Source organism: Pseudophryne corroboree, chromosome 1, assembly GCF_028390025.1.
Source record: "Pseudophryne corroboree isolate aPseCor3 chromosome 1, aPseCor3.hap2, whole genome shotgun sequence".
NCBI classification, from domain to species: domain Eukaryota; kingdom Metazoa; phylum Chordata; class Amphibia; order Anura; family Myobatrachidae; genus Pseudophryne; species Pseudophryne corroboree.
Genome location: NC_086444.1, coordinates 887,096,472 through 887,123,419, shown reverse-complemented (window position 1 = coordinate 887,123,419; position 26,948 = coordinate 887,096,472). Strand labels below are relative to the sequence as shown.

The 26,948-nt window shown below is 35.1% G+C and overlaps 24 non-coding genes across 24 annotated transcripts; all 24 read right to left on the bottom strand.

Moving 5' to 3' along the window:
- Positions 1–4,510: 4,510 nt before the first annotated feature.
- TRNAK-UUU (transfer RNA lysine (anticodon UUU)) lies at positions 4,511–4,583 on the bottom strand. Its single transcript has one exon. It is a non-coding gene; the product is annotated as a tRNA-Lys (tRNA).
- A 579-nt stretch (positions 4,584–5,162) lies between these two features.
- TRNAK-UUU (transfer RNA lysine (anticodon UUU)) lies at positions 5,163–5,235 on the bottom strand. The gene has a single exon. It is a non-coding gene; the product is annotated as a tRNA-Lys (tRNA).
- Positions 5,236–7,106: 1,871 nt separating this feature from the next.
- Positions 7,107–7,179, bottom strand: TRNAK-UUU (transfer RNA lysine (anticodon UUU)). The gene has a single exon. It is a non-coding gene; the product is annotated as a tRNA-Lys (tRNA).
- Positions 7,180–7,758: 579 nt separating this feature from the next.
- On the bottom strand, positions 7,759–7,831 carry TRNAK-UUU (transfer RNA lysine (anticodon UUU)). The gene has a single exon. It is a non-coding gene; the product is annotated as a tRNA-Lys (tRNA).
- A 3,174-nt stretch (positions 7,832–11,005) lies between these two features.
- Positions 11,006–11,078, bottom strand: TRNAK-UUU (transfer RNA lysine (anticodon UUU)). The gene has a single exon. It is a non-coding gene; the product is annotated as a tRNA-Lys (tRNA).
- A 1,233-nt stretch (positions 11,079–12,311) lies between these two features.
- TRNAK-UUU (transfer RNA lysine (anticodon UUU)) lies at positions 12,312–12,384 on the bottom strand. Its single transcript has one exon. It is a non-coding gene; the product is annotated as a tRNA-Lys (tRNA).
- A 579-nt stretch (positions 12,385–12,963) lies between these two features.
- TRNAK-UUU (transfer RNA lysine (anticodon UUU)) lies at positions 12,964–13,036 on the bottom strand. The gene has a single exon. It is a non-coding gene; the product is annotated as a tRNA-Lys (tRNA).
- Positions 13,037–13,613: 577 nt separating this feature from the next.
- On the bottom strand, positions 13,614–13,686 carry TRNAK-UUU (transfer RNA lysine (anticodon UUU)). The gene has a single exon. It is a non-coding gene; the product is annotated as a tRNA-Lys (tRNA).
- A 580-nt stretch (positions 13,687–14,266) lies between these two features.
- Positions 14,267–14,339, bottom strand: TRNAK-UUU (transfer RNA lysine (anticodon UUU)). Its single transcript has one exon. It is a non-coding gene; the product is annotated as a tRNA-Lys (tRNA).
- A 577-nt stretch (positions 14,340–14,916) lies between these two features.
- TRNAK-UUU (transfer RNA lysine (anticodon UUU)) lies at positions 14,917–14,989 on the bottom strand. Its single transcript has one exon. It is a non-coding gene; the product is annotated as a tRNA-Lys (tRNA).
- Positions 14,990–15,568: 579 nt separating this feature from the next.
- On the bottom strand, positions 15,569–15,641 carry TRNAK-UUU (transfer RNA lysine (anticodon UUU)). Its single transcript has one exon. It is a non-coding gene; the product is annotated as a tRNA-Lys (tRNA).
- Positions 15,642–16,212: 571 nt separating this feature from the next.
- TRNAK-UUU (transfer RNA lysine (anticodon UUU)) lies at positions 16,213–16,285 on the bottom strand. The gene has a single exon. It is a non-coding gene; the product is annotated as a tRNA-Lys (tRNA).
- Positions 16,286–16,865: 580 nt separating this feature from the next.
- Positions 16,866–16,938, bottom strand: TRNAK-UUU (transfer RNA lysine (anticodon UUU)). The gene has a single exon. It is a non-coding gene; the product is annotated as a tRNA-Lys (tRNA).
- A 579-nt stretch (positions 16,939–17,517) lies between these two features.
- Positions 17,518–17,590, bottom strand: TRNAK-UUU (transfer RNA lysine (anticodon UUU)). Its single transcript has one exon. It is a non-coding gene; the product is annotated as a tRNA-Lys (tRNA).
- Positions 17,591–18,169: 579 nt separating this feature from the next.
- TRNAK-UUU (transfer RNA lysine (anticodon UUU)) lies at positions 18,170–18,242 on the bottom strand. Its single transcript has one exon. It is a non-coding gene; the product is annotated as a tRNA-Lys (tRNA).
- A 1,231-nt stretch (positions 18,243–19,473) lies between these two features.
- On the bottom strand, positions 19,474–19,546 carry TRNAK-UUU (transfer RNA lysine (anticodon UUU)). The gene has a single exon. It is a non-coding gene; the product is annotated as a tRNA-Lys (tRNA).
- Positions 19,547–20,125: 579 nt separating this feature from the next.
- On the bottom strand, positions 20,126–20,198 carry TRNAK-UUU (transfer RNA lysine (anticodon UUU)). The gene has a single exon. It is a non-coding gene; the product is annotated as a tRNA-Lys (tRNA).
- Positions 20,199–22,081: 1,883 nt separating this feature from the next.
- Positions 22,082–22,154, bottom strand: TRNAK-UUU (transfer RNA lysine (anticodon UUU)). The gene has a single exon. It is a non-coding gene; the product is annotated as a tRNA-Lys (tRNA).
- Positions 22,155–22,733: 579 nt separating this feature from the next.
- Positions 22,734–22,806, bottom strand: TRNAK-UUU (transfer RNA lysine (anticodon UUU)). The gene has a single exon. It is a non-coding gene; the product is annotated as a tRNA-Lys (tRNA).
- Positions 22,807–24,036: 1,230 nt separating this feature from the next.
- On the bottom strand, positions 24,037–24,109 carry TRNAK-UUU (transfer RNA lysine (anticodon UUU)). Its single transcript has one exon. It is a non-coding gene; the product is annotated as a tRNA-Lys (tRNA).
- Positions 24,110–24,688: 579 nt separating this feature from the next.
- Positions 24,689–24,761, bottom strand: TRNAK-UUU (transfer RNA lysine (anticodon UUU)). The gene has a single exon. It is a non-coding gene; the product is annotated as a tRNA-Lys (tRNA).
- A 579-nt stretch (positions 24,762–25,340) lies between these two features.
- TRNAK-UUU (transfer RNA lysine (anticodon UUU)) lies at positions 25,341–25,413 on the bottom strand. Its single transcript has one exon. It is a non-coding gene; the product is annotated as a tRNA-Lys (tRNA).
- A 579-nt stretch (positions 25,414–25,992) lies between these two features.
- On the bottom strand, positions 25,993–26,065 carry TRNAK-UUU (transfer RNA lysine (anticodon UUU)). Its single transcript has one exon. It is a non-coding gene; the product is annotated as a tRNA-Lys (tRNA).
- A 578-nt stretch (positions 26,066–26,643) lies between these two features.
- On the bottom strand, positions 26,644–26,715 carry TRNAK-UUU (transfer RNA lysine (anticodon UUU)). The gene has a single exon. It is a non-coding gene; the product is annotated as a tRNA-Lys (tRNA).
- Between the last annotated feature and the right edge of the window lie 233 nt (positions 26,716–26,948).

Below are 26,948 nucleotides of genomic sequence, written 5' to 3'. Positions count from 1 at the left end.
GTCAGACAATTCCAAGACCAAATGCTGTAAAAGTTCTTTCAAGAAGGAGGGCAACGTAGAGCTCTGGACTGACTCAGCCACATTACGTATTTGCAAGTTATTGTGGCGGGATCAGTTCTCTTGGTCCTCATGGTGCTCCTTTAAGGTCTCAACTTCAGCGTGGAGCCTCGAGATCTCTTTGTCTAGGCAAAGTTGTGAGTGACATAAGTCAACTTGCTTAGTCACCAAAGCATCTGTACGGTTTCCAAGTGAGGCAATCTCCATTTTGAAGTCCAAGACAGCTTTGGACAGTTCCTGTTTAATGGCTGTTTGCATGCCCTCCAGGAGACCAGACATCACTGCCTGTATCTGATGGTCAATACCCATCTCTGAGAAAGTGGGAAAGAAGGAGACTTCGGAGAATGTACCAAACGTTGGGAACCCTTAGCCTTGCTGCCAAAAAGGTTTGTGGAAGCCCGAAGTGACTTCTTGTTCCTTTGTGTCCTATTGAAAGAAGGCAGGGGAGAGGTCTATCTTCTCCAGTAAAGTTGTAATATAAAGGGGAAAGGAGTAGTAAGGTAGAGAATGGTAGTTGACACAAGTGTGTTATGAGGCGGTCAGGCCGACCATGGGGTATTATTAATCCTGACATGATTGTGTCCATGAGGAGCACCAGGGCCATACTCTGTAGGTTGCTAAAACTAAGAGAGTATATCGCAGCTGTGGATAATAGGTAGCACCACCAGTCAGAGGAGCAGCGGCAACAGCATACTACATCACATGTAGCAAATTGATGGATGAAATAGTAGAACATAGAAAAGAGCAATATTTGGCACTGGCCAGCATAGTCATAGAGAACTGCCACAGGAGAAGGCCAAATCCTCAACAATGGAAATATATATCCAGATATTATATAATAAAGAGAACAATTATAAAAGGTGTAGCTTTGATGGAGTTAGCCAGAAGAGCCATAGGAGGGAGCTCCAACATTAACTATAGCATTGAAGTGACCACTGATACCACCCAGATGTCTTACCACCCATGTGATGCCTCTACCAGAGCTCCAGTGGGCAAGGTACCACCGGTTCCCAGATCCACAGTAACCAATATGGCAGCAGGAGCAAAGGAGCAGCCCAGGAAGCATACAGTGTCTGTTGGATGTGAGGGGCACAAATGACAGTGGCATCCAGGGGATTCAAATAGTCAGTGTAGAAAGCCCAAGCAGTGAGTGAGGAAGCAGGGGATCACTGTGTGCAGAGGCCAGGCTGAGCAGGTGTGGAGGCCAGTCTGAGCTGATGCTAACCCAGGAGGCAGGGGAAGAAGCTAAAAGATGGCAGCTGCATCACAGGGAGCCAGAGCAGAAACCCACATCTGACACAGGGAGTACACTGAGGACAGTCCCAGGAGGAGATACGGGAGCCGCAACAGGAAGCCAGAGCACTAGATGTCTGCAGCAGTGGCGGTCTCAGTGGGTTACAGGTGTCCCGGAAGTGCGATCTCCCCATCTCTGAAAGTCCATGGCAGATGCAGGGGGAAGCCCAGGTCCGGTTACAGGAGGGAAGACAGGCCACAACCCGTGGGATCACCAGGTGTGATCCTTGGCTCAGCAGCACTGTTCGGGAAGGCACCGGGGAGATGAAAAAGGTAGGTGGGGCAGCGAAAGGGGGATTACAGCCCCTAGAAAAGGAGGCAAATATGTTTTTAAAGAGTGTGGTGCAGGACCTCAGGAGGAACAAGTCTTTTTCTCACCAAGGCTAAGCCACGCCCCGAAAAATTCCATTCTTAATATTCTAAAGAATCTTTCCAATCTGTACCCCGTCCCATTGAATAATGAAAACAATCAACATCAACAATTAAAAATGCCTGCCTGCAGGAATGGATGATTTTAAACTCTGCAAAATTGTCCATTTCACAAACAAAAACATGCCTGAGCAGGGACTGGAAACTTGGACCCTCCCATTAAAAGCCTGATGCTCTACCAACTGATCTATCCAGGATCTGGGAAGGATAGCTGCCAAATAGTAAAATGCTCAAAATATATAAAACATGAAAATTTACTGTGCAATTACAAAAAATGTGGAATAAGATCTGTGTTACTGCAATCATGAACTGAAAAACTTGGCTTGTAGGGTCTCTTGATGAAATATATTTTAGTTTTCTCTGTGTTTAAGATGTAAATCCTTAGATGCTTTAAGTATCACCTCACTTCAATAATCACATTCAATTATTTTTGTCAAAGAGGTTTAATTTATTACTTGTCTAATTTAATCACTGTGTGCCTATCAAAGAAGGATGGATTTGAGTTCCTGATGAAACAAAGTCTTTAGAACTGACATGTAGTGATACTACTTTGTGATGACTATATTACTAGATGCCAATAATGTGTGCCTATTGAGGAGTGATAAAGTCCATTCTTAATATTCTAAAGAATCTTTCCAATCTATACACCTTCCCATTGAATAATGAACATAATCAGCATCAACAATTAAAAGATGGCTGCCTGCAGGAATGGATGATTTAAACTCTGCAAAATTGTCAATTTCACAAACAAAAACACCATTGTTTAAAAGACACTCGCCTGAATAGGGACTTGAACCCTGGATCCTCAGATTAAAAGTCTGATGCTCTACCGACTGAGATATCAAGGTTTTGAAAGCTGAGGTTGCTAAATTGGAAACTGCTCAAAATATATAAAACATGACAATTTGCTGTGCAATTACAAAAAATGTGGAAAATGATATGGGTTACTGCAATCATGAACTGAAAGACTTGGCTTGTAGGGTCTCTTGATGAAATATATTTTAGTTTCCTCTTTGTTTAAGATGTAAATCCTTAGATGCTTTAAGTATCACCTCACAACAATAATCACATTCAATTATTTTTGTCAAAGAGGTTTGTTTTATTACTTGTCTAATTTAATCACTGTGTGCCTATCAAAGAAGGAAGGATTTGAGTTCCTGATGAAATAAAGCCTTTAGGACTGACCTTTAGCGGTACTAGTTAGTGATGATTATATTACAAGCTGCAATTATTATGTGCTTATTGAAGAGTGATAAAGTCCATTCTTATTATTCTATAGAATCTTTCTAATCTGTACCCCTTCCCATTGAATAATGAACATAATCAGCATCAACAATTAAAAGATGGCTGCCTGCAGGAATGGATGATTTTAAACTCTGCAAAATTGTCCATTTCACAATCAAAAACACCATTGTTTAAAAGACACTCGTCTGAACAGGGACTTAAATCCCGGGCGCTCAGATTAAAAGTTTGATGCTCCACCGACTGAGCTAGTCAGGATCTGAATGCTGAGATTGCCAAATTGGAAACTGCTTGAAATATATAACACATGACAATTTGCTGTGCTATTACAAAAAATGTGGAAAAATATATGTGTTACTGCAATCATGAACTGAAAGACTTGGCTTGTAGGGACTCTTGATGAAATATACTTTAGTTTCCTCTTTGTTAAAGATGTAAATCCTTAGATGCTTTAAGTATCACCTCACAACAATAATCACATTCAATTATTTTTGTCAAAGAGGTTTGATTTATTACTTGTCTAATTTAATCACTGTGTGCCTATCAAAGAAGGATGGATTTTTGTTCCTGATGAAATAGAGCCTTTAGGACTGACCTTTAGCGGTACTAGTTAGTGATGATTATATTACAAGCTGCAATTATTATGTGCTTATTGAAGAGTGATAAAGTCCATTCTTATTATTCTATAGAATCTTTCTAATCTGTACCACTTCCTATTGAATAATGAACATAATCAGCATCAACAATTAAAAGATGGCTGCCTGCAGGAATGGATGATTTTAAGCTCTGCAAAATTGTCCATTTCACAATCAAAAACACCATTGTTTAAAAGACACTCGTCTGAACAGGGACTTGAGCTCTGGACCCTCAGATTAAAAGTCTGATGTTCTACCGACTGAGCTATCCAGGCTCTGAGATCCTGAGTTGCCATATTGGAAACTGCTCGAAATATATAAAACATGATAATTTGCTGTGCAATTACAAAAAATGTGGAAAAATATATGTGTTACTGCAATCATGAACTGAAAGACTTGGCTTGTAGGGTCTCTTGATGAAATATATTTTAGTTTCCTCTGTGTTTAAGATGTAAATCCTTAGATGCTTTAAGTATCACCTTACTTCAATAATCACATTCAATTATTTTTGTCAAAGAGGTTTGATTTATTACTTGTCTAATTTAATCACTGTGTGCCTATCAAAGAAGGATGGATTTGAGTTCCTGATGAAATAAAGTCTTTAGAACTGACATGTAGCGATACTACTTTGTGATGATTATATTACTAGATGCCAATAATGTGTGCCTATTGAAGAGTGATAAAGTCCATTCTTAATATTCTAAAGAATCTTTCCAATCTATACCCCTTCCCATTGAATAATGAACATAATCAGCATCAACAATTAAAAGATGGCTGCCTGCAGGAATGGATGATTTTAAACTCAGCAAAATTGTCCATTTCACAAACAAAAACACCATTGTTTAAAAGACACTCGCCTAAACAGGGAATTGAACCCTGGACCCTCAGATTAAAAGTCTAATGCTCTACCGACTGAGCTATCCAGGCTCTGAGTGCTGAAGTTGCCGTATTGGAAACTGCTCGAAATATAGAAAACATGACAACTTCCTGTGCAATTACACAAAAAGTGGAAAAATATATGTGTTACTGCAATCATGAACTGAAAGACTTGGCTTGTAGCGTCTCTTGATGAAATATATTTTAGTTTACTCTGTGTTTAGGATGTAAATCCTTAGATTCGTTAAGTATCACCTTACTTCAATAATCACATTCAATTATTTTTGTCAAAGAGGTTTGATTTATTACTTGTATAATTTAATCACTGTGTGCCTATCAAAGAAGGATGGATTTAAGTTCCTCATGAAATAAAGTCTTTAGAACTGACATGTAGCGATACTACTTTGTGATGATTATATTACTAGATGCCAATAATGTGTGCCTATTGAAGAGTGATAAAGTTCATTCTTAATATTCTAAAGAATCTTTCCAATCAATACCCCTTCCCATTGAATAATGAACATAATCAGCATCAACAATTAAAAGATGGCTGCCTGCAGGAATGGATGATTTTAAACTCTGCTAAATTGTCCATTTCACAAACAAAAACACCATTGTATAAAAGACACTTGTCTGAACATGGACTTGAACCCTGGACCCTCAGATTAAAAGTCTGATGCTCTACCGACTGAGCTATCCAGGCTCTGAGTGCTGAAGTTGCCATATTGGAAACTGCTCGAAATATATAAAACATGACAATTTGCTGTGCAATTACAAAAAATGTGGAAAATGATATGGGTTACTGCAATCATGAACTGAAAGACTTGGCTTGTAGTGTCTCTTGATGAAATATATTTTAGTTTCCTCTGTGTTTAAGATGTAAATCCTTAGATGCTTTAAGTATCACCTCACAATAATCACATTCAATTATTTTTGTCAAAGAGGTTTGTTTTATTACTTGTCTAATTTAATCACTGTGTGCCTATCAAAGAAGGATGGATTTGAGTTCCTGATGAAATAAAGCCTTTAGGACTGACCTTTAGCAGTACTAGATAGTGATGATTATATTACAAGCTGCAATTATTATGTGCTTATTGAAGAGTGATAAAGTCCATTCTTATTATTCTATAGAATCTTTCTAATCTGTACCCCTTCCCATTGAATAATGAACATAATCAGCATCAACAATTAAAAGATGCAGGAATGGATGATTTTAAACTCTGCAAAATTGTCCATTTCACAATCAAAAACACCATTGTTTAAAAGACACTCGTCTGAACAGGGACTTAAATCCCGGGCCCTCAGATTAAAAGTCTGATGCTCTACCGACTGGGCTAGTTAGGATCTGAGTGCTGAGATTGCCAAATTGGAAACTGCTCGAAATATATAACACATGACAATTTGCCGCGCTATTACAAAAAATGTGGAAAATATATGTGTTACTGCAATCATAAACTGAAAGTCTTGGCTTGTAGGGTCTCTTGATGAAATATATTTTAGTTTCCTCTTTGTTAAAGATGTAAATCCTTAGATGCTTTAAGTATCACCTCACAACAATAATCACATTCAATTATTTTTGTCAAAGAGGTTTGATTTATTACTTGTCTAATTTAATCACTGTGTGCCTCTCAAAGAAGGATGGATTTGAGTTCCTGATGAAATAAAGCCTTTAGGACTGACCTTTAGCGGTACTAGTTAGTGATGATTATATTACAAGCTGCAATTATTATGTGCTTATTGAAGAGTGATAAAGTCCATTCTTATTATTCTATAGAATCTTTCTAATCTGTACCACTTCCTATTGAATAATGAACATAATCAGCATCAACAATTAAAAGATGGCTGCCTGCAGGAATGGATGATTTTAAGCTCTGCAAAATTGTCCATTTCACAATCAAAAACACCATTGTTTAAAAGACACTCGTCTGAACAGGGACTTGAGCTCTGGACCCTCAGATTAAAAGTCTGATGTTCTACCGACTGAGCTATCCAGGCTCTGAGATCCTGAGTTGCCATATTGGAAACTGCTCGAAATATATAAAACATGATAATTTGCTGTGCAATTACAAAAAATGTGGAAAAATATATGTGTTACTGCAATCATGAACTGAAAGACTTGGCTTGTAGGGTCTCTTGATGAAATATATTTTAGTTTCCTCTGTGTTTAAGATGTAAATCCTTAGATGCTTTAAGTATCACCTTACTTCAATAATCACATTCAATTATTTTTGTCAAAGAGGTTTGATTTATTACTTGTCTAATTTAATCACTGTGTGCCTATCAAAGAAGGATGGATTTGAGTTCCTGATGAAATAAAGTCTTTAGAACTGACATGTAGCGATACTACTTTGTGATGATTATATTACTAGATGCCAATAATGTGTGCCTATTGAAGAGTGATAAAGTCCATTCTTAATATTCTAAAGAATCTTTCCAATCTATACCCCTTCCCATTGAATAATGAACATAATCAGCATCAACAATTAAAAGATGGCTGCCTGCAGGAATGGATGATTTTAAACTCAGCAAAATTGTCCATTTCACAAACAAAAACACCATTGTTTAAAAGACACTCGCCTAAACAGGGAATTGAACCCTGGACCCTCAGATTAAAAGTCTAATGCTCTACCGACTGAGCTATCCAGGCTCTGAGTGCTGAAGTTGCCGTATTGGAAACTGCTCGAAATATAGAAAACATGACAACTTCCTGTGCAATTACACAAAAAGTGGAAAAATATATGTGTTACTGCAATCATGAACTGAAAGACTTGGCTTGTAGCGTCTCTTGATGAAATATATTTTAGTTTACTCTGTGTTTAGGATGTAAATCCTTAGATTCGTTAAGTATCACCTTACTTCAATAATCACATTCAATTATTTTTGTCAAAGAGGTTTGATTTATTACTTGTATAATTTAATCACTGTGTGCCTATCAAAGAAGGATGGATTTAAGTTCCTCATGAAATAAAGTCTTTAGAACTGACATGTAGCGATACTACTTTGTGATGATTATATTACTAGATGCCAATAATGTGTGCCTATTGAAGAGTGATAAAGTTCATTCTTAATATTCTAAAGAATCTTTCCAATCAATACCCCTTCCCATTGAATAATGAACATAATCAGCATCAACAATTAAAAGATGGCTGCCTGCAGGAATGGATGATTTTAAACTCTGCTAAATTGTCCATTTCACAAACAAAAACACCATTGTATAAAAGACACTTGTCTGAACATGGACTTGAACCCTGGACCCTCAGATTAAAAGTCTGATGCTCTACCGACTGAGCTATCCAGGCTCTGAGTGCTGAAGTTGCCATATTGGAAACTGCTCGAAATATATAAAACATGACAATTTGCTGTGCAATTACAAAAAATGTGGAAAATGATATGGGTTACTGCAATCATGAACTGAAAGACTTGGCTTGTAGTGTCTCTTGATGAAATATATTTTAGTTTCCTCTGTGTTTAAGATGTAAATCCTTAGATGCTTTAAGTATCACCTCACAATAATCACATTCAATTATTTTTGTCAAAGAGGTTTGTTTTATTACTTGTCTAATTTAATCACTGTGTGCCTATCAAAGAAGGATGGATTTGAGTTCCTGATGAAATAAAGCCTTTAGGACTGACCTTTAGCAGTACTAGATAGTGATGATTATATTACAAGCTGCAATTATTATGTGCTTATTGAAGAGTGATAAAGTCCATTCTTATTATTCTATAGAATCTTTCTAATCTGTACCCCTTCCCATTGAATAATGAACATAATCAGCATCAACAATTAAAAGATGCAGGAATGGATGATTTTAAACTCTGCAAAATTGTCCATTTCACAATCAAAAACACCATTGTTTAAAAGACACTCGTCTGAACAGGGACTTAAATCCCGGGCCCTCAGATTAAAAGTCTGATGCTCTACCGACTGGGCTAGTTAGGATCTGAGTGCTGAGATTGCCAAATTGGAAACTGCTCGAAATATATAACACATGACAATTTGCCGCGCTATTACAAAAAATGTGGAAAATATATGTGTTACTGCAATCATAAACTGAAAGTCTTGGCTTGTAGGGTCTCTTGATGAAATATATTTTAGTTTCCTCTTTGTTAAAGATGTAAATCCTTAGATGCTTTAAGTATCACCTCACAACAATAATCACATTCAATTATTTTTGTCAAAGAGGTTTGATTTATTACTTGTCTAATTTAATCACTGTGTGCCTCTCAAAGAAGGATGGATTTGAGTTCCTGATGAAATAAAGCCTTTAGGACTGACCTTTAGCGGTACTAGTTAGTGATGATTATATTACAAGCTGCAATTATTATGTGCTTATTGAAGAGTGATAAAGTCCATTCTTATTATTCTATAGAATCTTTCTAATCTGTACCCCTTCCCACTGAATAATGAACATAATCAGCATCAACAATTAAAAGATGGCTGCCTGCAGGAATGGATGATTTTAAACTCTGAAAAATTGTCCATTTCACAATCAAAAACACCATTGTTTAAAAGACACTCGTCTGAACAGGGACTTAAATCCCGGGCCCTCAGATTAAAAGTCTGATGCTCCACCGACTGAGCTAGTCAGGATCTGAATGCTGAGATTGCCAAATTGGAAACTGCTCGAAATATATAACACATGACAATTTGCTGTGCTATTACAAAAAATGTGGAAAAATATATGTGTTACTGCAATCATGAACTGAAAGACTTGACTTTTAGGGTCTCTTGATGAAGTATATTTTAGTTTTCTCTGTGTTTAAGATGTAAATCCTTAGATGCTTTAAGTATCACCTCACTTCAATAATCACATTCAATTATTTTTGTCAAAGAGGTTTGATTTATTACTTGTCTAATTTAATCACTGTGTGCCTATCAAAGAAGGATGGATTTGAGTTCCTGATGAAATAAAGTCTTTAGAACTGACATGTAGCGATACTACTTTGTGATGATTATATTACTAGATGCCAATAATGTGTGCCTATTGAAGAGTGATAAAGTCCATTCTTAATATTCTAAAGAATCTTTCCAATCTATACCCCTTCCCATTGAATAATGAACATAATCAGCATCAACAATTAAAAGATGGCTGCCTGCAGGAATGGATGATTTTAAACTCTGCTAAATTGTCCATTTCACAAACAAAAACACCATTGTTTGAAAAACACTCGTCTGAACAGGGACTTGAACCCTGGACCCTCAGATTAAAAGTCTGATGCTTAACCAACTGAGATATCAAAGTTTTGAAAGCTGATGTTGCCAAATTGGAAACAGCTCAAAATATATAAAGCATGACAATTTGCTGTGCAATTACAAAAAATGTGTAAAAAGATATGGGTTACTGCAATCATGAACTAAAAGACTTGGCTTGTAGGGTCTCTTGATGAAATATATTTTAGTTTCCTCTTTGTTTAAGATGTAAATCCTTAGATGCTTTAAGTATCACCTCACAACAATAATCACATTCAATTATTTTTGTCAAAGAGGTTTGTTTTATTACTTGTCTTACTAAATCACTGTGTGCCTATCAAAGAAGGATGGTTTGAGTTCCTGATGAAATAAAGCCTTTAGGACTGACCTTTAGCGGTACTAGTTAGTGATGATTATATTACAAGCTGCAATTATTATGTGCTTATTGAAGAGTGATAAAGTCCATTCTTATTATTCTATAGAATCTTTCTAATCTGTACCCCTTCCCATTGAATAATGAACAAAATCAGCATCAACAATTAAAAGATGGCTGCCTGCAGGAATGGATGATTTTAAACTCTGCAAAATTGTCCATTTCACAATCAAAAACACCATTGTTTAAAAGACACTCGTCTGAACAGGGACTTAAATCCCGGACCCTCAGATTAAAAGCCTGATGCTCTACCGACTGAGCTATTCAGGCTCTGAGTGCTGAAGTTGCCATATTGGAAACTGCTCGAAATATATAAAACATGACAATTTGCTGTGTAATTACAAAAAATGTGGAAAAATATATGTGTTACTGCAATCATGAACTGAAAGACTTGGCTTGTAGGGTTTCTTGATGAAATATATTTTAGTTTCCTCTGTGTTTAAGATGTAAATCCTTAGATGCTTAAAGTATCACCTCACTTCAATAATCACATTCAATTATTTTTGTCAAAGAGGTTTGATTTATTACTTGTCTAATTTAATCACTGTGTGCCTATCAAAGAAGGATGGATTTGAGTTCCTGATGAAACAAAGTTTTTAGAACTGACATGTAGTGATACTACTTTGTGATGACTATATTACTAGATGCCAATAATGTGTGCCTATTGAAGAGTGATAAAGTCCATTCTTAATATTCTAAAGAATCTTTCCAACCTATACCCCTTCCCATTGAATAATGAACATAATCAGCATCAACAATTAAAAGATGGCTGCCTGCTGGAATGGATGATTTTAAACTCTGCAAAATTGTCCATTTCACAAACAAAAACACCATTGTTTAAAAGACACTCGCCTGAACAGGGACTTGAACCCTGGACCCTCAGATTAAAAGTCTGATGCTCTACCGACTGAGCTATCCAGGATCTGAGTGCTGAAGTTGCCGTATTAGAAACTGCTCGAAATATATAAAACATGACAATTTGCTGTGTAATTACAAAAAATGTGGAAAAATATATGTGTTACTGCAATCATGAACTGAAAGACTTGGCTTGTAGGGTCTCTTGATGAAATATATTTTAGTTTCCTCTGTGTTTAAGATGTAAATCCTTAGATGCTTAAAGTATCACCTCACTTCAATAATCACATTCAATTATTTTTGTCAAAGAGGTTTGATTTATTACTTGTCTAATTTAATCACTGTGTGCCTATCAAAGAAGGATGGATTTGAGTTCTTGATGAAATAAAGTCTTTAGAACTGACATGTAGCGATACTACTTTGTGATGATTATATTACTAGATGCCAATAATGTGTGTCTATTGAACAGTGATCAAGTCCATTCTTAATATTCTAAAGAATCTTTCCAATATGTACACCTTCCCATTGAATAATGAACATAATCAGCATCAACAATTAAAAGATGGCTGCCTGCAGGAATGGATGATTTTAAACTCTGCAAAATTGTCCATTTCACAAGCAAAAACACCATTGTTTAAAAGACACTCGCCTGAACAGGAACTTGAACCCTGGACCCTCAGATTAAAAGTCTGATGCTCTACCGACTGAGCTATCCAGGATCTGAGCACTGAAGTTGCCATATTGGAAACTGCTCGAAAAATATATAAAACATGACAATTTGCTGTGTAATTACAAAAAATGTGGAAAAATATATGTGTTACTGCAATCATGAACTAAAAGACTTGGCTTGTAGCGTCTCTTGATGAAATATATTTTAGTTTCCTCTGTGTTTAAGATGTAAATGCTTAGATGCTTTAAGTATCACCTCACTTCAATAATCACATTCAATTATTTTTGTCAAAGAGGTTTGATTTATTACTTGTCTAATTTAATCACTGTGTGCCTATCAAAGAAGGATGGATTTGAGTTCCTGATTAAATAAAGTCTTTAGAACTGACATGTAGCGATACTACTTTGTGATGATTATATTACTAGATGCCAATAATGTGTGCCTATTGAAGAGTGATAAAGTCCATTCTTAATATTCTAAAGAATCTTTCCAATCTATACCCCTTCCCATTGAATAATGAACATAATCCGCATCAACAATTAAAAGATGGCTGCCTGCAGGAATGGATGATTTTAAACTCTGCAAAATTGTCCATTTCACAAACAAAAACACCATTGTTTAAAAGACACTCACCTGAACAGGGACTTGAACCCTGGACCCTCAGATTAAAAGTCTGATGCTCTACCGACTGAGCTATCCAGGCTCTGAGTGCTGAAGTTGCCATATTGGAAACTGCTCGAAATATATAAAACATGACAATTTGCTGTGCAATTACAAAAAATGTGGAAAAATATATGTGTTACTGCAATCATGAACTGAAAGACTTGGCTTGTAGCGTCTCTTGATGAAATATATTTTAGTTTACTCTGTGTTTAAGATGTAAATCCTTAGATGCTTAAAGTATCACCTTACTTCAATAATCACATTCAATTATTTTTGTCAAAGAGGTTTGATTTATTACTTGTCTAATTTAATCACTGTGTGCCTATCAAAGAAGGATGGATTTGAGTTCCTGATGAAATAAAGTCTTTAGAACTGACATGTAGCGATACTACTTTGTGATGATTATATTACTAGATGCCAATAATGTGTGCCTATTGAAGAGTGATAAAGTCCATTCTTAATATTCTAAAGAATCTTTCCAATCTATACCCCTTCCCATTGATTAATGAAAATAATCCGCATCAACAATTAAAAGATGGCTGCCTGCAGGAATGGATGATTTTAAACTCTGCAAAATTGTCCATTTCACAAACAAAAAAACCATTGTTTAAAAGACACTCGCCTGAACAGGGACTTGAACCCTGGACCCTCAGATTAAAAGTCTGATGCTCTACCGACTGAGCTATCCAGGCTCTGAGTGCTGAACTTGCCGTATTGGAAACTGCTCGAAATATATAAAACATGACAATTTGCTGTGTAATTACAAAAAATGTGGAAAAATATGTGTTACTGCAATCATGAACTGAAAGACTTGGCTTGTAGGGTCTCTTGATGAAATATATTTTAGTTTCCTCTGTGTTTAAGATGTAAATCCTTAGATGCTTAAAGTATCACCTCACTTCAATAATCACATTCAATTATTTTTGTCAAAGAGGTTTGATTTATTACTTGTCTAAATTAATCACTGTGTGCCTATCAAAGAAGGATGGATTTGAGTTCCTGATGAAACAAAGTCTTTAGAACTGACATGTAGTGATACTACTTTGTGATGACTATATTACTAGATGCCAATAATGTGTGCCTATTGAAGAGTGATAAAGTCCATTCTTAATATTCTAAAGAATCTTTCCAATCTATACACCTTCCCATTGAATAATGAACATAATCAGCATCAACAATTAAAAGATGGCTGCCTGCAGGAATGGATGATTTTAAACTCTGCAAAATTGTCCATTTCACAAACAAAAAAACCATTGTTTAAAAGACACTCGCCTGAACAGGGACTTGAACCCTGGACCCTCAGATTAAAAGTCTGATGCTCTACCGACTGAGCTATCCAGGCTCTGAGCACTGAAGTTGCCATATTGGAAACTGCTCGAAATATATAAAACATGACAATTTGCTGTGCAATTACAAAAAATGTGGAAAAATATATGTGTTACTGCAATCATGAACTGAAAGACTTGGCTTGTAGGGTCTCTTGATGAAATATATTTTAGTTTCCTCTGTGTTTAAGATGTAAATCCTTAGATGCTTAAAGTATCACCTCACTTCAATAATCACATTCAATTATTTTTGTCAAAGAGGTTTGATTTATTACTTGTCTAATTTAATCACTGTGTGCCTATCAAAGAAGGATGGATTTGAGTTCCTGATGATATAAAGTCTTTAGAACTGACATGTAGCGATACTACTTTGTGATGATTATATTACTAGATGCCAATAATGTGTGCCTATTGAAGAGTGATAAAGTCCATTCTTAATATTCTAAAGAATCTTTCCAATCTATACCCCTTCCCATTGAATAATGAAAATAATCTGCATCAACAATTAAAAGATGGCTGCCTGCAGGAATGGATGATTTTAAACTCTGCAAAATTGTCCATTTTACAAACAAAAAAAAACATTGTTTAAAAGACACTCGCCTGAACAGGAACTTGAACCCTGGACCCTCAGATTAAAAGTCTGATGCTCTACCGACTGAGCTATCCAGGCTCTGAGTGCTGAACTTGCCGTATTGGAAACTGCTCGAAATATATAAAACATGACAATTTGCTGTGCAATTACAAAAAATGTGGAAAAATATGTGTTACTGCAATCAGGAACTGAAAGACTTGGCTTGTAGCGTCTCTTGATTAAATATATTTTAGTCTCCTCTGTGTTTAAGATTTAAATCCTTAGATGCTTAAAGTATCACCTCACTTCAATAATCACATTCAATTATTTTTGTCAAAGAGGTTTGATTTATTACTTGTCTAATTTAATCACTGTGTGCCTATCAAAGAAGGATGGATTTGAGTTCCTGATTAAATAAAGGCTTTAGAACTGACATGTTGCGATACTACTTTGTGATGATTATATTACTAGATGCCAATAATGTGTGTCTATTGAAGAGTGATCAAGTACATTCTTAATATTCTAAAGAATCTTTCCAATATGTACACCTTCCCATTGAATAATGAACATAATCAGCATCAACAATTAAAAGATGGCTGCCTGCAGGAATGGATGATTTTAAACTCTGCAAAATTGTCCATTTCACAAACAAAAACACCATTGTTTAAAAGACACTCGCCTGAACAGGGACTTGAACCCTGGACCCTCAGATTAAAAGTCTGATGCTCTACCGACTGAGCTATCCAGGCTCTGAGCACTGAAGTTGCCATATTGGAAACTGCTCGAAATATATAAAACATGACAATTTGCTGTGCAATTACAAAAAATGTGGAAAAATATATGTGTTACTGCAATCATGAACTGAAAGACTTGGCTTGTAGGGTCTCTTGATGAAATATATTTTAGTTTCCTCTGTGTTTAAGATGTAAATCCTTAGATGCTTAAAGTATCACCTCACTTCAATAATCACATTCAATTATTTTTGTCAAAGAGGTTTGATTTATTACTTGTCTAATTTAATCACTGTGTGCCTATCAAAGAAGGATGGATTTGAGTTCCTGATTAAATAAAGTCTTTAGAACTGACATGTTGCGATACTACTTTGTGATGATTATATTACTAGATGCCAATAATGTATGTCTATTGAAGAGTGATCAAGTACATTCTTAATATTCTAAAGAATCTTTCCAATATGTACACCTTCCCATTGAATAATGAACATAATCAGCATCAACAATTAAAAGATGGCTGCCTGCAGGAATGGATGATTTTAAACTCTGCAAAATTGTCCATTTCACAAACAAAAACACCATTGTTTAAAAGACACTCGCTTGAACAGGGACTTGAACCCTGGACCCTCAGATTAAAAGTCTGATGCTCTACTGACTGAGCTATCCAGGCTCTGAGTGCTGAAGTTGCCATATTGGAAACTGCTCAAAATATATAAAACATTTGCTGTGTAATTACAAAAAATGTGGAAAAATATGTGTTACTGCAATCATGAACTGAAAGACTTGGCTTGTAGGGTCTCTTGATGAAATATATTTTAGTTTCCTCTGTGTTTAAGATGTAAATCCTTAGATGCTTAAAGTATCACCTCACTTCAATAATCACATTCAATTATTTTTGTCAAAGAGGTTTGATTTATTAGTTGTCTAAATTAATCACTGTGTGCCTATCAAAGAAGGATGGATTTGAGTTCCTGATGAAACAAAGTCTTTAGAACTGACATGTAGTGATACTACTTTGTGATGACTATATTACTAGATGCCAATAATGTGTGCCTATTGAAGAGTGATAAAGTCCATTCTTAATATTCTAAAGAATCTTTCCAATCTATACACCTTCCCATTGAATAATGAACATAATCAGCATCAACAATTAAAAGATGGCTGCCTGCAGGAATGGATGATTTTAAACTCTGCAAAATTGTCCATTTCACAAACAAAAAAACCATTGTTTAAAAGACACTCGCCTGAACAGGGACTTGAACCCTGGACCCTCAGATTAAAAGTCTGATGCTCTACTGACTGAGCTATCCAGGCTCTGAGCACTGAATTTGCCATATTGGAAACTGCTCGAAATATATAAAACATGACAATTTGCTGTGCAATTACAAAAAATGTGGAAAAATATATGTGTTACTGCAATCATGAACTGAAAGACTTGGCTTGTAGGGTCTCTTGATGAAATGTATTTTAGTTTCCTCTGTGTTTAAGATGTAAATCCTTAGATGCTTAAAGTATCACCTCACTTCAATAATCACATTCAATTATTTTTGTCAAAGAGGTTTGATTTATTACTTGTCTAATTTAATCACTGTGTGCCTATCAAAGAAGGATGGATTTGAGTTCCTGATGAAATAAAGTCTTTAGAACTGACATGTAGCGATACTACTTTGTGATGATTATATTACTAGATGCCAATAATGTGTGCCTATTGAAGAGTGATAAAGTCCATTCTTAATATTCTAAAGAATCTTTCCAATCTATACACCTTCCCATTGAATAATGAAAATAATCCGCATCAACAATTAAAAGATGACTGCCTGCAGGAATGGATGATTTTAAACTCTGCAAAATTGTCCATTTCACAAACAAAAAAAAACATTGTTTAAAAGACACTCGCCTGAACAGGGATTTGAACCCTGGACCCTCAGATTAAAAGTCTGATGCTCTACCGACTGAGCTATCCAGGCTCTGAGTGCTGAACTTGCCGTATTGGAAACTGCTCGAAATATATAAAACATGACAATTTGCTGTGCAATTACAAAAAATGTGGAAAAATATATGTGTTACTGCAATCAGGAACTGAAAGACTTGGCTTGTAGTGTCTCTTGATTAAATATATTTTAGTCTCCTCTGTGTTTAAGATTTAAATCCTTAGATGCTTAAAGTATCACCTCACTTCAATAATCACATTCAATTATTTTTGTCAAAGAGGTTTGATTTATTACTTGTCTAATTTAATCACTGTGTGCCTATCAAAGAAGGATGGATTTGAGTTCCTGATTAAAAAAAGTCTTTAGAACTGACATGTAGCGATACTACTTTGTGATGATTATATTACTAGATGCCAATAATGTGTGTCTATTGAAGAGTGATCAAGTCCATTCTTAATATTCTAAAGAATCTTTCCAATATGTACACCTTCCCATTGAATAATGAACATAATCAGCATCAACAATTAAAAGATGGCTGCCTGCAGGAATGGATGATTTTAAACTCTGCAAAATTGTCCATTTCACAAACAAAAACACCATTGTTTAAAAGACACTCACCTGAACAGGGACTTGAACCCTGGATACTCAGAATAAAAGTCTGATGCTCTACCGACTGAGCTATCCAGGCTCTGAGTGCTGAAGTTGCCATATTGGAAACTGCTCGAAATATATAAAACATGACAATTTGCTGTGCAATTACAAAAAATGTGGAAAAATATATGTGTTACTGCAATCATGAACTGAAAGACTTGGCTTGTAGCGTCTCTTGATGAAATATATTTTAGTTTACTCTGTGTTTAAGATGTAAATCCTTAGATGCTTAAAGTATCACCTCACTTCAATAATCACATTCAATTATTTTTGTCAAAGAGGTTTGATTTATTACTTGTCTAATTTAATCACTGTGTGCCTATCAAAGAAGGATGGATTTGAGTTCCTGATGAAATAAAGTCTTTAGAACTGACATGTAGCGATACTACTTTGTGATGATTATATTACTAGATGCCAATAATGTGTGTCTATTGAAGAGTGATCAAGTCCATTCTTAATATTCTAAAGAATCTTTCCAATATGTACACCTTCCCATTGAATAATGAACATAATCAGCATCAACAATTAAAAGATGGCTGCCTGCAGGAATGGATGATTTTAAACTCTGCAAAATTGTCCATTTCACAAACAAAAACACCATTGTTTAAAAGACACTCGCCTGAACAGGGACTTGAACCCTGGACCCTCAGATTAAAAGTCTGATGCTCTACCGACTGAGCTATCCAGGCTCTGAGTGCTGAACTTGCAGTATTGGAAACTGCTCGAAATATATAAAACATGACAATTTGCTGTGTAATTACAAAAAATGTGGAAAAATATATGTGTTACTGCAATCATGAACTGAAAGACTTTGCTTGTAGGGTCTCTTGATGAAATATATTTTAGTTTCCTCTGTGTTTAAGATGTAAATCCTTAGATGCTTAAAGTATCACCTCACTTCAATAATCACATTCAATTATTTTTGTCAAAGAGGTTTGATTTATTACTTGTCTAAATTAATCACTGTGTGCCTATCAAAGAAGGATGGATTTGAGTTCCTGATGAAACAAAGTCTTTAGAACTGACATGTAGTGATACTACTTTGTGATGACTATATTACTAGATGCCAATAATGTGTGCCTATTGAAGAGTGATAAAGTCCATTCTTAATATTCTAAAGAATCTTTCCAATCTATACTCCTTCCCATTGAATAATGAACATAATCAGCATCAACAATTAAAAGATGGCTGCCTGCAGGAATGGATGATTTTAAACTCTGCAAAATTGTCCATTTCCCAAACAAAAACACCATTGTTTAAAAGACACTCGCCTGAACAGGGACTTGAATCATGGACCCTCAGATTAAAAGTCTGATGCTCTACCGACTGAGCTATCCAGGCTCTGAGTGCTGAACTTGCCGTATTGGAAACTGCTCGAAATATATAAAACATGACAATTTGCTGTGCAATTACAAAAAATGTGGAAAATTATATGTGTTACTGCAATCAGGAACTGAAAGACTTGGCTTGTAGCGTCTCTTGATTAAATATATTTTAGTCTCCTCTGTGTTTAAGATTTAAATCCTTAGATGCTTAAAGTATCACCTCACTTCAATAATCACATTCAATTATTTTTGTCAAAGAGGTTTGATTTATTACTTGTCTAATTTAATCACTGTGTGCCTATCAAAGAAGGATGGATTTGAGTTCCTGATGAAATAAAGTCTTTAGAACTGACATGTAGCGATACTACTTTGTGATGATTATATTACTAGATGCCAATAATGTGTGCCTATTGAAGAGTGATAAAGTCCATTCTTAATATTCTAAAGAATCTTTCCAATCTATACCCCTTCCCATTGAATAATGAAAATAATCCGCATCAACAATTAAAAGATGGCTGCCTGCAGGAATGGATGATTTTAAACTCTGCAAAATTGTCCATTTCACAAACAAAAAAACCATTGTTTAAAAGACACTCGCCTGAACAGGGACTTGAACCCTGGACCCTCAGATTAAAAGTCTGATGCTCTACCGACTGAGCTATCCAGGCTCTGAGTGCTGAACTTGCCGTATTGGAAACTGCTCGAAATATATAAAACATGACAATTTGCTGTGCAATTACAAAAAATGTGGAAAAATATATGTGTTACTGCAATCAGGAACTGAAAGACTTGGCTTGTAGCGTCTCTTGATTAAATATAGTTTAGTCTCCTCTGTGTTTAAGATTTAAATCCTTAGATGCTTAAAGTATCACCTCACTTCAATAATCACATTCAATTATTTTTGTCAAAGAGGTTTGATTTATTACTTGTCTAATTTAATCACTGTGTGCCTATCAAAGAAGGATGGATTTGAGTTCCTGATGAAATAAAGTCTTTAGAACTGACATGTAGCGATACTACTTTGTGATGATTATATTACTAGATGCCAATAATGTGTGTCTATTGAAGAGTGATCAAGTCCATTCTTAATATTCTAAAGAATCTTTCCAATATGTACACCTTCCCATTGAATAATGAACATAATCAGCATCAACAATTAAAAGATGGCTGCCTGCAGGAATGGATGATTTTAAACTCTGCAAAATTGTCCATTTCCCAAACAAAAACACCATTGTTTAAAAGACACTCGCCTGAACAGGGACTTGAACCATGGACCCTCAGATTAAAAGTCTGATGCTCTACCGACTGAGCTATCCAGGCTCTGAGTGCTGAACTTGCCGTATTGGAAACTGCTCGAAATATATAAAACATGACAATTTGCTGTGCAATTACAAAAAATGTGGAAAATTATATGTGTTACTGCAATCAGGAACTGAAAGACTTGGCTTGTAGCGTCTCTTGATTAAATATATTTTAGTCTCCTTTGTGTTTAAGATTTAAATCCTTAGATGCTTAAAGTATCACCTCACTTCAATAATCACATTCAATTATTTTTGTCAAAGAGGTTTGATTTATTACTTGTCTAATTTAATCACTGTGTGCCTATCAAAGAAGGATGGATTTGAGTTCCTGATGAAATAAAGTCTTTAGAACTGACATGTAGCGATACTACTTTGTGATGATTATATTACTAGATGCCAATAATGTGTGCCTATTGAAGAGTGATAAAGTCCATTCTTAATATTCTAAAGAATCTTTCCAATCTATACCCCTTCCCATTGAATAATGAAAATAATCCGCATCAACAATTAAAAGATGGCTGCCTGCAGGAATGGATGATTTTAAACTCTGCAAAATTGTCCATTTCATAAACAAAAAAACCATTGTTTAAAAGACACTCGCCTGAACAGGTACTTGAACCCTGGACCCTCAGATTAAAAGTCTGATGCTCTACCAACTGAGCTATCCAGGATCTGAGTGCTGAAGTTGCCGTATTGGAAACTGCTCGAAATATATAAAACATGACAATTTGCTGTGCAATTACAAAAAATGTGGAAAAATATATGTGATACTGCAATCAGGAACTGAAAGACTTGGCTTGTAGCGTCTCTTGATTAAATATAGTTTAGTCTCCTCTGTGTTTAAGATTTAAATCCTTAGATGCTTAAAGTATCACCTCACTTCAATAATCACATTCAATTATTTTTGTCAAAGAGGTTTGATTTATTACTTTTCTAAATTAATCACTGTGTGCCTATCAAAGAAGGATGGATTTGAGTTCCTGATGAAACAAAGTCTTTAGAACTGACATGTAGTGATACTACTTTGTGATGACTATATTACTAGATGCCAATAATGTGTGCCTATTGAAGAGTGATAAAGTCCATTCTTAATATTCTAAAGAATCTTTCCAATCTATACTCCTTCCCATTGAATAATGAACATAATCAGCATCAACAATTAAAAGATGGCTGCCTGCAGGAATGGATGATTTTAAACTCTGCAAAATTGTCCATTTCCCAAACAAAAACACCATTGTTTAAAAGACACTCGCCTGAACAGGGACTTGAATCATGGACCCTCAGATTAAAAGTCTGATGCTCTACCGACTGAGCTATCCAGGCTCTGAGTGCTGAACTTGCCGTATTGGAAACTGCTCGAAATATATAAAACATGACAATTTGCTGTGCAATTACAAAAAATGTGGAAAAATATATGTGTTACTGCAATCATGAACTGAAAGACTTGGCTTGTAGCGTCTATTGATGAAATATATTTTAGTTTCCTCTGTGTTTAAGATGTAAATCCTTAGATGCTTTAAGTATCACCTCACTTCAATAATCACATTCAATTATTTTTGTCAAAGAGGTTTGATTTATTACTTGTCTAATTTAATCACTGTGTGCCTATCAAAGAAGGATGGATTTGAGTTCCTGATGAAATAAAGTCTTTAGAACTGACATGTAGCGATACTACTTTGTGATGATTATATTACTAGATGCCAATAATGTGTGCCTATTGAAGAGTGATAAAGTCCATTCTTAATATTCTAAAGAATCTTTCCAATCTATACACCTTCCCATTGAATAATGAACATAATCAGCATCAACAATTAAAAGATGGCTGCCTGCAGGAATGGATGATTTTAAACTCTGCAAAATTGTTTATTTCACAAACAAAAACACCATTGTTTAAAAGACACTCGCCTGAACAGGGACTTGAACCATGGACCCTCAGATTAAAAGTCTGATGCTCTACCGACTGAGCTATCCAGGCTCTGAGCACTGAAGTTGCCATATTGGAAACTGCTCGAAATATATAAAACATGAAAATTTGCTGTGCAATTACAAAAAATGTGGAAAAATATATGTGTTACTGCAATCATGAACTGAAAGACTTGGCTTGTAGGGTCTCTTGATGAAATATATTTTAGTTTCCTCTGTGTTTAAGATGTAAATCCTTAGATGCTTAAAGTATCACCTCACTTCAATAATCACATTCAATTATTTTTGTCAAAGAGGTTTGATTTATTACTTGTCTAAATTAATCACTGTGTGCCTATCAAAGAAGGATGGATTTGAGTTCCTGATGAAACAAAGTCTTTAGAACTGACATGTAGTGATACTACTTTGTGATGACTATATTACTAGATGCCAATAATGTGTGCCTATTGAAGAGTGATAAAGTCCATTCTTAATATTCTAAAGAATCTTTCCAATCTATACCCCTTCCCATTGAATAATGAAAATAATCCGCATCAACAATTAAAAGATGGCTGCCTGCAGGAATGGATGATTTTAAACTGTGCAAAATTGTCCATTTCACAAACAAAAACAATATTGTTTAAAAGACACTCACCTGAAGAGGGACTTGAACCCTGGACCCTCAGATTAAAAGTCTGATGCTCTACCGACTGAGCTATCCAGGCTCAGAGTGCTGAAGTTGCCATATTGGAAACTGCTCGAAATATATAAAACATGACAATTTGCTGTGCAATTACAAAAAATGTGGAAAAATATATGTGTTACTGCAATCATGAACTGAAAGACTTGGCTTGTAGCATCTCTTGATGAAATATATTTTAGTTTACTCTGTGTTTAAGATGTAAATCCTTAGATGCTTAAAGTATCACCTCACTTCAATAATCACATTCAATTATTTTTGTCAAAGAGGTTTGATTTATTACTTGTCTAATTTAATCACTGTGTGCCTATCAAAGAAGGATGGATTTGAGTTCCTGATGAAATAAAGTCTTTAGAACTGACATGTAGCGATACTACTTTGTGATGATTATATTACTAGATGCCAATAATGTGTGCCTATTGAAGAGTGATAAAGTCCATTCTTAATATTCTAAAGAATCTTTCCAATCTATACACCTTCCCATTGAATAATGAACATAATCAGCATCAACAATTAAAAGATGGCTGCCTGCAGGAATGGATGATTTTAAACTCTGCAAAATTGTCCATTTCACAAACAAAAACACCATTGTTTAAAAGACACTCGCCTGAACAGGGACTTGAACCATGGACCCTCAGATTAAAAGTCTGATGCTCTACAGACTGAGCTATCCAGGCTCTGAGCACTGAAGTTGCCATATTGGAAACTGCTCAAAATATATACAACATGACAATTTGCTGTGCAATTACAAAAAATGTGGAAAAATATATGTGTTACTGCAATCATGAACTGAAAGACTTGGCTTGTAGTGTCTCTTGATGAAATATATTTTAGTTTCCTCTGTGTTTAAGATGTAAATCCTTAGATGCTTAAAGTATCACCTCACTTCAATAATCACATTCAATTATTTTTGTCAAAGAGGTTTGATTTATTACTTGTCTAATTTAATCACTGTGTGCTATCAAAGAAGGATGGATTTGAGTTCCTGATGAAATAAAGTCTTTAGAACTGACATGTAGCGATACTACTTTGTGATGATTATATTACTAGATGCCAAAAATGAGTGCCTATTGAAGAGTGATAAAGTCCATTCTTAATATTCTAAAGAATCTTTCCAATCTATACCCCTTCCCATTGAATAATGAAAATAATCCGCATCAACAATTAAAAGATGGCTGCCTGCAGGAATGGATGATTTTAAACTCTGCAAAATTGTCCATTTCACAAACAAAAAAACCATTGTTTAAAAGACACTCGCCTGAACAGGGACTTGAACCCTGGACCCTCAGATTAAAAGTCTGATGCTCTACCGACTGAGCTATCCAGGCTCTGAGTGCTGAAGTTGCCGTATTGGAAACTGCTCGAAATATATAAAACATGACAATTTGCTGTGCAATTACAAAAAATGTGAAAAAATATATGTGTTACTGCAATCAGGAACTGAAAGACTTGGCTTGTAGCGTCTCTTGATTAAATATATTTTAGTCTCCTCTGTGTTTAAGATTTAAATCCTTAGATGCTTAAAGTATCACCTCACTTCAATAATCACATTCAATTATTTTTGTCAAAGAGGTTTGATTTATTACTTGTCTAATTTAATCACTGTGTGCCTATCAAAGAAGGATGGATTTGAGTTCCTGATGAAATAAAGTCTTTAGAACTGACATGTAGCGATACTACTTTGTGATGATTAAATTACTAGATGCCAATAATGTGTGCCTATTGAAGAGTGATAAAGTCCATTCTTAATATTCTAAAGAATCTTTCCAATCTATACACCTTCCCATTGAATAATGAACATAATCAGCATCAACAATTAAAAGATGGCTGCCTGCAGGAATGGATGATTTTAAACTCTGCAAAATTGTCCATTTCACAAACAAAAACACCATTGTTTAAAAGACACTCGCCTGAACAGGGACTTGAACCATGGACCCTCAGATTAAAAGTCTGATGCTCTACCGACTGAGCTATCCAGGCTCTGAGCACTGAAATTGCCATATTGGAAACTGCTCGAAATATATAAAACATGACAATTTGCTGTGGAATTACAAAAAATGTGGAAAAATATATGTGTTACTGCAATCATGAACTGAAAGACTTGTTTTGTAGGGTCTCTTGATGAAATATATTTTAGTTTCCTCTGTGTTTAAGATGTAAATCCTTAGATGCTTAAAGTATCACCTCACTTCAATAATCACATTCAATTATTTTTGTCAAAGAGGTTTGATTTATTACTTGTCTAATTTAATCACTGTGTGCCTATCAAAGAAGGATGGATTTGAGTTCCTGATGAAACAAAGTCTTTAGAACTGACATGTAGCGATACTACTTTGTGATGATTATATTACTAGATGCCAATAATGTGTGCCTATTGAAAAGTGATAAAGTCCATTCTTAATATTCTAAAGAAACTTTCCAATCTATACCCCTTCCCATTGAATAATGAACATAATCAGCATCAACAATTAAAAGATGGCTGCCTGCAGGAATGGATGATTTTAAACTCTGCAAAATTGTCCATTTCACAAACAAAAACACCATTGTTTAAAAGACACTCGCCTGAAAAGGGACTTGAACCCTGGACCCTCAGATTAAAAGTCTGATGCTCTACCGACTGAGCTATACAGGCTCTGAGAGCTGAAGTTGCCATATTGGAAACTGCTCGAAATATATAAAACATGACAGTTTGCTGTGTAATTACAAAAAATGTGGAAAAATATATGTGTTACTGCAATCATGAACTGAAAGACTTGGCTTATAGCGTCTATTGATGAAATATATTTTAGTTTCCTCTGTGTTTAAGATGTAAATCCTTAGATGCTTTAAGTATCACCTCACTTCAATAATCACATTCAATTATTTTTGTCAAAGAGGTTTGATTTATTACTTGTCTAATTTAATCACTGTGTGCCTATCAAAGAAGGATGGATTTGAGTTCCTGATGAAATAAAGTCTTTAGAACTGACATGTAGCGATACTACTTTGTGATGATTATATTACTAGATGCCAATAATGTGTGCCTATTGAAGAGTGATAAAGTCCATTCTTAATATTCTAAAGAATCTTTCCAATCTATACACCTTCCCATTGAATAATGAACATAATCAGCATCAACAATTAAAAGATGGCTGCCTGCAGGAATGGATGATTTTAAACTCTGCAAAATTGTCCATTTCACAAACAAAAACACCATTGTTTAAAAGACACTCGCCTGAACAGGGACTTGAACCATGGACCCTCAGATTAAAAGTCTGATGCTCTACCGACTGAGCTATCCAGGCTCTGAGCACTGAACTTGTCATATTGGAAACTGCTCGAAATATATAAAACATGACAATTTGCTGTGCAATTACAAAAAATGTGGAAAAATATATGTGTTACTGCAATCATGAACTGAAAGACTTGGCTTGTAGGGTCTCTTGATGAAATATATTTTAGTTTCCTCTGTGTTTAAGATGTAAATCCTTAGATGCTTAAAGTATCACCTCACTTCAATAATCTCATTCAATTATTTTTGTCAAAGAGGTTTGATTTATTACTTGTCTAATTTAATCACTGTGTGCTATCAAAGAAGGATGGATTTGAGTTCCTGATGAAATAAAGTCTTTAGAACTGACATGTAGCGATACTACTTTGTGATGATTATATTACTAGATGCCAATAATGTGTGCCTATTGAAGAGTGATAAAGTCCATTCTTAATATTCTAAAGAATCTTTCCAATCTATACCCCTTCCCATTAAATAATGAAAATAATCCGCATCAACAATTAAAAGATGGCTGCCTGCAGGAATGGATGATTTTAAACTCTGCAAAATTGTCCATTTCACAAACAAAAAAACCATTGTTTAAAAGACACTCGCCTGAACAGGGACTTGAACCCTGACCCTCAGATTAAAAGTCTGATGCTCTACCGACTGAGCTATCCAGGCTCTGAGTGCTGAAGTTGCCGTATTGGAAACTGCTCGAAATATATAAAACATGACAATTTGCTGTGCAATTACAAAAAATGTGAAAAAATATATGTGTTACTGCAATCAGGAACTGAAAGACTTGGCTTGCAGCGTCTCTTGATTAAATATATTTTAGTCTCCTCTGTGTTTAAGATTTAAATCCTTAGATGCTTAAAGTATCACCTCACTTCAATAATCACATTCAATTATTT